The 10,859-nt window shown below is 42.6% G+C and overlaps 1 protein-coding gene across 5 annotated transcripts in view; it reads left to right on the forward strand.

Annotated features, from left to right (window-relative positions):
- The window catches only part of FEZ1 (fasciculation and elongation protein zeta 1), a 76,487-nt gene that overhangs the window by 27,043 nt on the left and 38,585 nt on the right, over nt 1–10,859 (forward strand). For 4 of the 5 annotated variants that reach the window (XM_015591997.2, XM_006915210.2, XM_025049203.1 and 1 more), the window contains exon 1: nt 10,113–10,259. The exons of the other annotated variant lie outside the window; for it this stretch is intronic. The gene's annotated coding sequence lies outside the window, so the exon portion shown is untranslated. Of the gene's footprint in view, nt 1–10,112; nt 10,260–10,859 lie in introns of those variants that run through there. 5 annotated transcript variants of the gene reach the window in all.

Genomic DNA, 10,859 nt, shown 5'->3' on the forward strand with positions numbered 1-10,859 from the left:
TTTTTTTTTGCCCTGGGGACAATAATGGTGTCCCTTTCTCTTTTGTTTAACGGGCCTTGCCTGTGGGAATGCAGCAGCTCTTCTTAGTAACCATGGGAACCTTATTGGCATGGCAACCTGGCAGCCACAGTGAAAGGCAGCAAGGACGGGAGGGATAGAAGTGGAGGGAGGCAGTTCTGTGGAAGAAGGGAGGGAGGAGCGCCTTCCTTCCTCCTGAGAAGAGAAAATGAGGAAGAAAGATGTCCTGCTCTTTGGCGGTCCCAAGGAGAAGCCCCTGATGAGTTCCGATCTCACCAGGCACCAAGACCTAAACCTATTGATGCTTTTCTATTCCGTAGTGTAGCTCAGCAGCACCAGAAGAAAAGGGACTGGGAGACACAGAGCCAAACATCTCACAACACGTGGGCAAATTCTGCCGTGAAGTTTTGATTGCCGGCAAAATGCCATGCAGAGCTATTGTTGGGCTCTGAGAGTCCAAGAAGCTTTTGTTAAAGAGGTCTAGGGATGAGGTCATTTCCAAGCAGCATCTAAAGTGAGAAATAAGTCTATGCAATATGGATAAGGAAGGCTGAGAATGTAGCGAAAACAAAAACGAGATTCGCTAGGGAGAAAGAACTTCTACTGAAGAGAAAGGAGTTGGGCAGCAGGGCAATTGGCAGTGCCCTTCCAGTCCTTTTCCTAGGCTTAGCCAGAATCCTTGTCATCCTTGGTTTCTCTGATGGACATCATGTGAGCCAGGGCTACCCTGGGCTTTGGAATCAGATGGCTCTGGGTTAGAACCCTGCCCTGCACCTTACTTACCTGTGCGAGTTGTGAACAAATTACTCTGAGTCAGTTTCCTCTTCTCTCAAGACAGAGCATAATAATGCCTACTTTATAGGGTCATTGTGAAACTTAGCAGTAACATTAGTTAAAGCTCCTTACAATGACGGGCACACAAATGATAGCTACCCTGTTACACCGTTGACTCTTTAGAAGTGGCTCTGGGTGGTTCTGTGGCATCACCTGAGAGCTGATCATGTTTCTTCTTAATTTTTAATGCATTGACTTTTAAAAAATAACAGCTTTATTGAGATATAATCACGTGCCATAAAAGTCACTCTTTGAAAGCACACAACTCAGTGGATTTTATATAGTCACCGAATTGTGCAACCATCGCCATCATCTAATTTTAGTACTTTTTCATCACCCCGAAAGGAACTAAAGAAACTACACACCCATTAGCAGCCACTCTCTATTCCCTTCTCCACACAACCCCTGACTCATCTACATTCTTTCTTTATAGATTTATCTATTCTGAACATTTTATGTAAATGAGATCATACAATTTGTGGCTTTCTGTGTTTGACTTCTTTCACTGTAGCATAAGGTCTTAAAGGTTCATCCATGTACTGTTTCTTTTTATGGATGAATAATATTTTATTGCATGTATATACCACATTTGTTTATCCATTAATCTGTCAGTGAACATTTGGGTTGTTTCCACTCTTTTAGCTATTGTGAATAAAGCTGCTATGGACATTCAGGTACAAATTTTTGTGTGCATGTACTGATCAAGTTTTAGTTTATGGTTTATCCGGCCCCATGATCAGGCAAACAGAGGCTGATATCATTACTTCTTTTTAAATTTCCTCCTGACTACACCTTCCTTTACTACTATTTTCTCCTTATACTTACTCTCACCTCTCCCCATAGAGCAGTCTAGTCAGTCTCATGCAAATTTCTAGATATGGCATTTTAGATGCTCACAAGAGATATTATTTTTCCCCCACAAAAGATATTCTTGAAGTATGGAAGAGAGAGAGGAAGAGAGAGACAATGATACCTAGGCCAGACTCATTATTCAAGGATGATTAAAATATCACTTAGAAACATTGTTTTAAACTTTTTCATTGAGATAGGCTCTACATTCTAAAAAGTGTACAACTCAATTAATTATCACACACACCTTTAGAAATTGCCTGTCTTTACCAAGATAAGGATAGATATAGAGTTGCCAGATAAAATAGAGATACAGAGTACCAAGTTAAATTTCATATAAATTTCATATGAATTTCATATAAACAATCAATAATTTTTTAGTATAAGTCTATTTTATGCAATACTTGTGACATACATATTTTTTTAAAAAATTTTTTATTCTTTATTTCAAATTAAAAAGCAAGTTGAGAAGCCCCTGCCTCCACCTGCCCACTGGTCCTAGGCTCCCTCCCTCCCTTCCTCCAACAGTCCTCAAATACAGCCCATGTCCATGGAAAAAAAAATTCATTCTTTATTCGAAATTCAAATTTCAAATATTTTTATTTGGTAAATCTGCTAACACTAGAAGGGGAAATTAAAGAACATCCAGTGGATATAAATTGTTTTTATGACAAGGTAGCAACTGAGGTTTGGTTATAGAAAATACTAGAATAAAATAGAATTTGGAGTTAATTCGTAGATTTAATTTACTTTGCTTTCTCCTGAGGGCTTTAAATAACTTAGGGTGTGTCCTCTTGCTTTCTCACAATATCTCTAAGAAATACATAGGAGTCTACAAATGGAGAAGCAAAGGCAAAGATGTTAAAAAAACTCTAAGTTCTCTCAATCAGTTTGGGGTCAATTTAACTAAAATGTTGATTGGTTTTTGAAAGAAAATGTAGAGTTTAGATTTATTGGATTTAAGAACAGGAAAGGCTCTTATTTGGAGCTCTTTATAGTTTAGAAGAGGAAATTGAGGTTCAGAAAACTTAAGGAATTTTCCCTAAGTCATCAAGCTGACTAATGGTGAAGTTGATTCTGAAATCCCAAACTTCTGACTCCCAGCCTATGGAGTTTTTCCGAATTTACCAACATTCCATGCCCTTCCTCCTCTCCTTTCCCTTTAGTTTCTTCTCTTCTAATGTAGTCTAGATAATCAGACCAGTCATAGTTATACTATTACATAAAACATTAACTGGGGATTCTTCTTAGACCTTGCAAGTAGTAGGGAATTAGATTACGTAATATGGATCAAATATTTTTCTGTTCTAAACAAGTTTACAAAAGGATTTAAGAATACTTTCTATTCATTTTTTTTTAATCCGTGAAGAGTTGCCATTATCAGATTTTGGCATAATCTTTTCTTTTCTAATAGGTAACAAGTGAAGTTCCTTTGATTTATATATTCGGCATTTCATCCATTACACCCAATGAACAAATTCTTAACCTGGAAATCATTTGGATTTATTCAAATATGCAAATTATAAAATCAGCACATTTGGAATGATCTTAAATGCCAAGCCTGTCAAAGCCTCTGGTTTATACTTGTTCTATGTCTAACTGCTTTGTGTGTTTCTAAGACAGCAGTGACTGCTTTGCTTCATCAACTTCTCACATGTTCCAAGGATCTGCTCACTATCCAACAATGAGTTTTTTCTTTCAAAGCTCTCCAAAACCCAGTCACAATGCCGGGCCATGCCAAGAATTTTGCAGGATAGCATTTGATCTGTATATTTCAAAGGGAAAAATCATGCTTATTACCGACCCAGCATACCTCAGGGATTGGTGTTCTGTGTTGTTAAGCTCTCACAAGAAGAAGAGATGGGCTATAACAACTTTATGAAAAGCACCAACTGCTGAGAATGAGACTTAGAGGGAAATGTGGGCTTTTCGCTTATTTTTTTTAAATTAAATATTATTATTTATGCCCTCAGCACCTGGTCTTCCTAGGTGGTCTCCCTTCCAAATACTAACCAGGTCTGACCCTGCTTAGCTTCCGAGATCAGACGTCGGGCTTGTTTGGGGTGGCATGACCGTAGACCATGGACCATGGTTCCACTGGGGCATGAACCCAGGACCTTCTACATGTAAAACAGATGTGCTAACTGCTACACTATGGAACCACGTCCTTGCTTGTCATTTTCACAAGGTTGAAAATGCTGCAGTGACTCAGAGTTGAGGCCTCGAAGAGGATGGCTGTGGCTTAGGGCAGCATCAGCAGGGCATGCTGGAATCTGAGGGTGTGCTGGTGAAGTGATTTTTACATGGCTAGACTGGTATAGTAAAATGGCAATGTTCTTTGGCATTTTCATTTCCTCAAGTTCATTTCTGAATCATCACATCTCGGAATACCAGGGCATGTGGGAGTAGCAGAAAACAGAGACGGTTCCCCGACACTGAAGGGAGTGAAAGTCAGTCCTCAGGGATTCACACAAATGATGTTCCTACAAGTTTCTCTAGAGGTCTCATGAGGACCAAAAATTAACTAAAAGTGAGCCGGTGGAGCTGAACCATGTCATGGATAGCTTCCCCTCATGACATTGCTGTCTGGATCTATTTTCTATTGAGACTAGAAGACAACAATAGACCTATCTCATCCCCATTCACCCAGAGCACATGCTGATCTGCCCTGATAAATCACTTGGAAGCTACACAGAAGGGACGATTAATGACTTTTCTTTTTTGACTGCGGTAGATATCAAAGCTTCTCCTATCCTGGGGACCTCATTCGCCTTTTCCTATTAAATTTCGTGGTTCTTCTTTCTTAAAATATTCAATTTCTCTTCTTTATAGAAAAAAATTTGTCATCGCATTTACACTTATGGGGAGTTCCAATATCTTGAGGGATCTAATTCTTTATTTGCCAACTAGTTCATGTATTTTGAAATTTTTTATCACAGTACCTCTGGAATTTATAATTATTCTAGGAGTTGTTTTATTGTCAGTTTTTACAATACTGCTTATTCTTTTTGAAAGCAATGTGGTCTTGTTCTTGGAGCATGTGCTTTGTGGTAGGGAGTAACTACCTGCTCACTAGGTGGCTGTGAATAGATTTTGAGTCTTGGAAAATATTCTATTTCCCTTGTAAAATCGAATCAGGGAGTTTCAGCAGCCCTGGAGGCTGAGAATGGAGTTGCACGTAGGCTTGAATTGAATGTTGGTATTCGGGAACCACCAGTGTTGAAAAAACAAGGACTCTTAACATGTTAGCAGGTGTGATCTCATCTTTATTTACTGGGCTGCGATGAGCTTAAATTTTCAATAAAGATTCAGCAGCTCATTTCCAGAATGTTATGGAAAACTGGCTTCTTCAAGAAAGATCCTTCTAAGGAAGATCAAATAGGATGAGCACAACCCCTACCACGCTGTCACAGAATTTCTAACCTTAGCGAGTCATTTCTAGTTTAAAAACCAATAAAAACAAAACAAAACAAAACAAAGAATGGTCAGCCCTGTGAGGTCAAGTTTCTCATCACTAGTGGTGTTGAAGTAGAAATTGTGTGTATCATCATGTTGGTTTCTGAATCAGGTGGGTGGTTTGCCTAGATGACCATTAAATGCTCTATATACTCCAAGAATCTTTGATTATATCAAGTAAATTTGGGACTAGAATAAATTCAGTTTGGGAACTAAAATAAGCCCTTAGAATGGATTGCTGTGATTCCAAAAGAGAATATTTGCCCTGTATCTCCAACAACCACCAGTTTGTACCTATGACACAGCCTTAGTTTTTTTGTTTTTGTTTTTGTCTTTGTTTGCTTAAAAGGCACTTGTGTGCCTTTGCACATACCCAAGCTCTGCTCTGCCAGTTCCTTCTGTATGAAATGCAGCCCCATCTTAGCAGAATGTTCACTCACCACTTAAAGACCTATGTCGAAGGGAGTGATTCTCAACTTGGGTGCTTTTGTGATTTTTCCACTTCCCCAAAATGTCACTTGATAAAGTCTGGAGACATTTTTGGTTGTTACAACGCTTGGGCGGGGTGGGAGGGAGGGCGCGGTGGGGAGGTGTTACTGGCATCTAGTGTCCAGGGATTCTGCTAAACATCCTACAACACACAGGACAGCTCCCCAAAACAAAGACTCACCCAACCGAATACTGCCAAGCTTGAGAAACCCTGCTCTAAGTTAGGTGACTTTTGGGCAAAACCTCTGCTCTCTTCCCCACCATCACATAGAGCTTTGTTTAAAACGCTTTGTATCTTCTTTAAAGCACTTGTCACTTTGTCCACTGGGAATGTGGTTTGGAAAGTTTTTAAGCTCTAGACACTCTTAGTATAAAAGAAATAAAGTTGAACTTACTCTGATTGGAAAGGTGAAGAGGTGGGAATAGCTCTCCCTGTCAACCCTAAGGGGGATTCTCGAACCTCCTAACAACAGCACACAGGAGCATTTATTGAGCACTTACTCTACGCTAGGTCCTGTGCCAAAGCTTTACATGGATTGCACAAAGGAGGTATTAATATATATTGATTCATCTTGGTTAACTCTTCTAGGTTCTGTATTGGTTTTTTAAGACTGCCTTAACAAAACATCAAGTCGTTGGATTTTAGGTCCACCCTAATCCAGTATGATCTCATCTTAACTAATTACATCTGCGAAGACCCTATTTCCAAATAAGGTTATATTCTGAAGTTTGGGGTTGCTATGGTTTGAATGTTTGTGTCTTCCCAAAATTCATAGGTTGAAAACTTAATGCCCAGTGTGATGGTATCAGGAGGTGGAGTCTTTGGAGGGCCTCATGAATGAGTTGGAGCCTTCGAGAATCAGATTAGTGCCTTTATAAAAGTGGCCCGAGGGAGATTCCTCGCCCCTTCCACTATGTGAGGACACAGTGAGAAAAGGCCAGTCTGCTCCCTGGAAGAGGGCCTTCACCAGAGCCCTACCATGCTGGCACCATGATCTTCCAGCCTCCAGAACCATGAGAAATACATTTCTGTTGTTTTTAAGCCACCCAGTCTGTGGTACTTTGTTAGAGAAGCCTGATCAGACTCAGACATGAATTTGACAGGGACTCTCTCCAATTCACCACAGTCTGCCCTCCAGACTCCCAAAATTCATGTCCACCTCTTGTGCTGAATACTATTTTCACTTTAAACCTTTTTTTTTTTTTTAAAAAAAAAGCCAAACCCCTCTTCAAATTTCTTTTGCTTAGAGAAAATAGGTACGAATGTAGGTCTTCTGTAAAAATGAAGCATTATAAAGTGAATGTCCGAAAAGCTGAGGATACCTGTAACTCTGTCAGTCTGTTTCTTGACTGAAATTTTAGAAACCTAACAGTTTTCCTTTATTTCATCCCATCTCTGTCCCTTTTAGTCCAGGCTGGCAGTGTCTCTGTTGGTATAAAATGCTCAGAAACCTTATATGCAACTCAATGCTTAGGAGTGAAGGAGGTCCAGGTTATCATTAGTCATTACATTTTACCTAAAGCAGTGCAGAAATACCAGGTCACATCTTCCATACTTTAAAAATCTCCTTAGCAAGATATCTGAATTCATTGCCTCAAGGGCCACTTGCTGTTCAACAACAGAATACAGTTCAGCCAAGTTCTCAGTTCTCTGCCACTTGATAACCAGATTGCCTTTCATCCATGTTTCTCATTTCCGTCTGAATCTTAACCAGGAGCACCTTTATTCATATTTCTAGCAACACTCTGTTCATGACATGTGCATACCATATGGATTCTCTATGGTGATAGAAGCTTTCTCTACAACGCTTCTCATTTTTTTCCTGAGCCTTCCCCAGAAAAGACCAACGGTCTCTTCAGGACAATCTAGGTTTTTTTTGTCATGTGTCTCAAAATTCTTCCAGCCTCTAGACATTACACAATCCCAAAGCTACTTCCACATTTTTAAGTACTTGTTACAGTAGCACCCCTCTTCCCAGTACCAAAATCTGCATTAATTTCCTAGAATTACCAGAAAAAATCACTGCAGACTGCATAGCTTAAAACAAGAGCAATTTATAGTCCCCCTGTTCTGGAGAAGTCCAAAATCAGGGGGTCAGCAGGTCCATGTTCCCTCTCAAGTCTCCAGGGAAGAGTCCTTCCTTGGCTCTTCCACATTTGGGTGGTGTCCGGCTTTCTTTGGTGTCCCTTACCTTGTAGTCGTATCTCTCAAATCTCTGCCTCCATCATCACACAGCTTTCTTTCTTGTGTCTCCATATGTCCTCTCTTCTTATGAGGACACCAGTCATTGGATTTAGGGCCACATTAATCCAGTATGACCTCATCTTTACTAATTATATCTGTAAAGACCCTGTTTACAAAAACAACAAAAAAAAAACATGTCACATTTTGAGGTTCTGGGTGGATATTTTGGGGGAGGCACTATGGGTTCCAAGTAGCAGAGTTTGGAAATCAAAGCACTGAAGTCTGGATCTTTCAAAGACATACCTTCATTATGACCTCTCTGGGTTCTAGCATAGGTCATAGAATGCAATAAAAGAAAATGTTCCCTGGAATTAGCAGTATTCACAATAGCCAAAAGGTAGAAACAATCCAAATGTCTATAGATGAATGAACGGATAAACAGATTGTGGTATATCCATACAATGGAATATCACTCAGCTTTAAAAAAGGAATGAAATTCTGACACATGCTGTAACATGGATGAACCTTGAAAGCACTTAATGACACTAGATTATATACATTAACATGGTAAATGTTGTTATGTATTTTTTACCACAGTGAAATGAAAGAAATATTTGCTGGAAGAATAACTTTGCTCATGTTCAGGACATTTTCATCCCAGATACCTAGAATATCAGTCCTCAGCTTCCAATTCCTTCAAATTCTCACACACATGCCAAAAAAGAACAACAGAATTCATTTATTGAATACTTATTATATACCTGGCACCATGCTAAGTATTTTTCAGGTATTATATTATTTAATGTGCACAACAACAACCTTGTAGTAGATATTGGAATCCCTATTCTATAGATGAGGAAACTAAAGCTCATCGAGGGTACGTAACGTACACAAAGTCACCAGCTAATAAATAGAACTCTGGGGTTTGAACCCAAGTTTTCCGAAGAGCCCAAGCTCTTTATCACTTTCCTATACTTCCTAAAAGCTTTCTCAAACCTGTGAGTCCTATACTTTGAAGATAGGGACAGGAGGCAGCCTCTAGTACAGTGTCCCCAAGCTTCCCCTAGGGAAGATAAGAGCTGAGACTTAAATGGTACCATCTGTTTTGCCTGGAAGGACTTCACACACATCAACTCTAATCCTACGACAGCCTCAGAAGTGAGTGCTATTAAATGTCCTCACTTTATAGAGGAGGACAAGAGGCCCAAGGAGGTTAAGTCCCTCAAGTCACAGAACTGAGTATCAACCCAAAGAAAGTAGACTCGGGGACCTTCTAACCACCTACTTTTCTTTCACTCTGACAGAAAGAAACCCTCTGGTTAATGCCACCAAGAGAATGGTGGCCAGCTATTCCTCTCACCTCATTGGGACCTTATTCCCCTGCTTTGCTTTCTTCTCATGATTGATACGTTTGTGGAACGAATGCATAAATGAGCAAAGGAAAGGCTGCTTGCTGCTTTCAGCTGAGAGTCTCAGCCGAGTCTCAGAGATTCTTCAGCATTAGACTCCCACCAGTTCCTCTGACTTCATTTCTAACTTGTCAAAGTACCCGGGTTCTCTAAGCAAACACGCTCTTAAGCCTCCCATTGACACTTGCAGTTCTTGCACTTTTCATTGTCCGCTTTCATGAATTTTTAGATTTCCTACAGAGCATCTACAAGGACAGGCTTATGTATAGTGAACAAGACACATGAAGGAGGAATAAATTTTCATAAGGCCCCAGGGTGCTTCCTTCTATCTCCTGGTGAATTAGCCTCATCATCTCACGTTCTCCTGAGCGGGAAATCTCAGCTTTATCGGCCTGGATTCAGCTCGCATCCTGCATCTTTGAGCCGTAAAAGTGTTTATGGCTTTTGGCTGGAGGTTAGAGTTGGTGGTGGAAGGCATCCGTCAGTTTGCCCGCCTCAGCACCAGTAGAGTAGAATGGGGAGTCCAGAGAGTCCAGGGGGTCTTAGAGTGTCTGCTGGCATCCGCCTGCCCATCCACTCAGCCACCGCCTAGTTTTTCTGAAGAATCTACAGCATCAGACCCAGTGAGGTTTCCATACTGGGAGTTACTGCACGCGCGCATCTTGGAGCTTCTACATATTCATACGGGAAGCAGAAAGGCCGATGTTAAAGGGGGAGGGGGACAGTAATTCATAAATATTAATAAAGGCAGCCAGCCACCTGCTCCAAGGAAAGCTATGAATGTTAACGAGGGGATGACGCATGAGTCCCGCGCGTGCCTGTGGGCGAGTGCCCGAGCGCGGGCGCGCCCCCAGATCCCGGGCACGAGCGCGGGGAGGGGCGGAGGGCGGGTTGAGGGGAGCTCGCCGCAGCCGCCGCCGCTGCCCCGCTGCTGCCCTGCGCTGAGCTCCGGCTGTTCTGTGGATGGCGGTGTCCCGCTGAGCCCCGGGACTCGCCTCCCTCCGCCAGGATCAGCACAGGTGCAGTCGCGGGGGGCGAACTTTGGTCCGGACCGACCCACAGTCGTGGGTGGGGGTTGGACGGGGTGGTTAAGGAGGCCCCGCGACCCGGGCTTCCCAGTCGGTAGGTCTGGGGGCGCTGCAGCCCCGCACCCTCGACCCGTCCCATCTTGGAATCGGAAAGAAGGATCCGGGAGGCCGGCGCTCTCTGCCCGGCCCTTCGCTGGAGCGCAGCGGGGACGCAGCGCCGGGCTGGGGACGTGGGACGATGGACACTGCCAGCAGCATCAGAGCCTGGGCCCTCAGCCAGGCCTGGTGTGTGTGGGGTGTGTGTGTGGGGTGTGTGTGTGTGTGTGTGTAACTGTGTGCGCGTGTGTACGCGCGCCTGTGTGCATGTGTGTGTGTGAGACTGTGTGTGTGAGAGAGAATGTGCGTGTGTGTGCGTGTGTGTGTGCGCGCGTGTGTGCCCGAGCACGCGGTCTGGGGCCAGGGGGGCAGAGGACGCTGCCTGGTTGTGCTGGAGCAGTGGGTCAGTGCCTCCTCCCAGGACCGTTATCCGGTCTGCCACCTTTAACGCCTCAGAGTCATCTCTGCCCTAAGAACCCACCCCGCCCCCGCCCA

This window comes from Pteropus alecto, unplaced genomic scaffold, assembly GCF_000325575.1.
Source record: "Pteropus alecto unplaced genomic scaffold, ASM32557v1 scaffold135, whole genome shotgun sequence".
Classification (NCBI taxonomy): domain Eukaryota; kingdom Metazoa; phylum Chordata; class Mammalia; order Chiroptera; family Pteropodidae; genus Pteropus; species Pteropus alecto.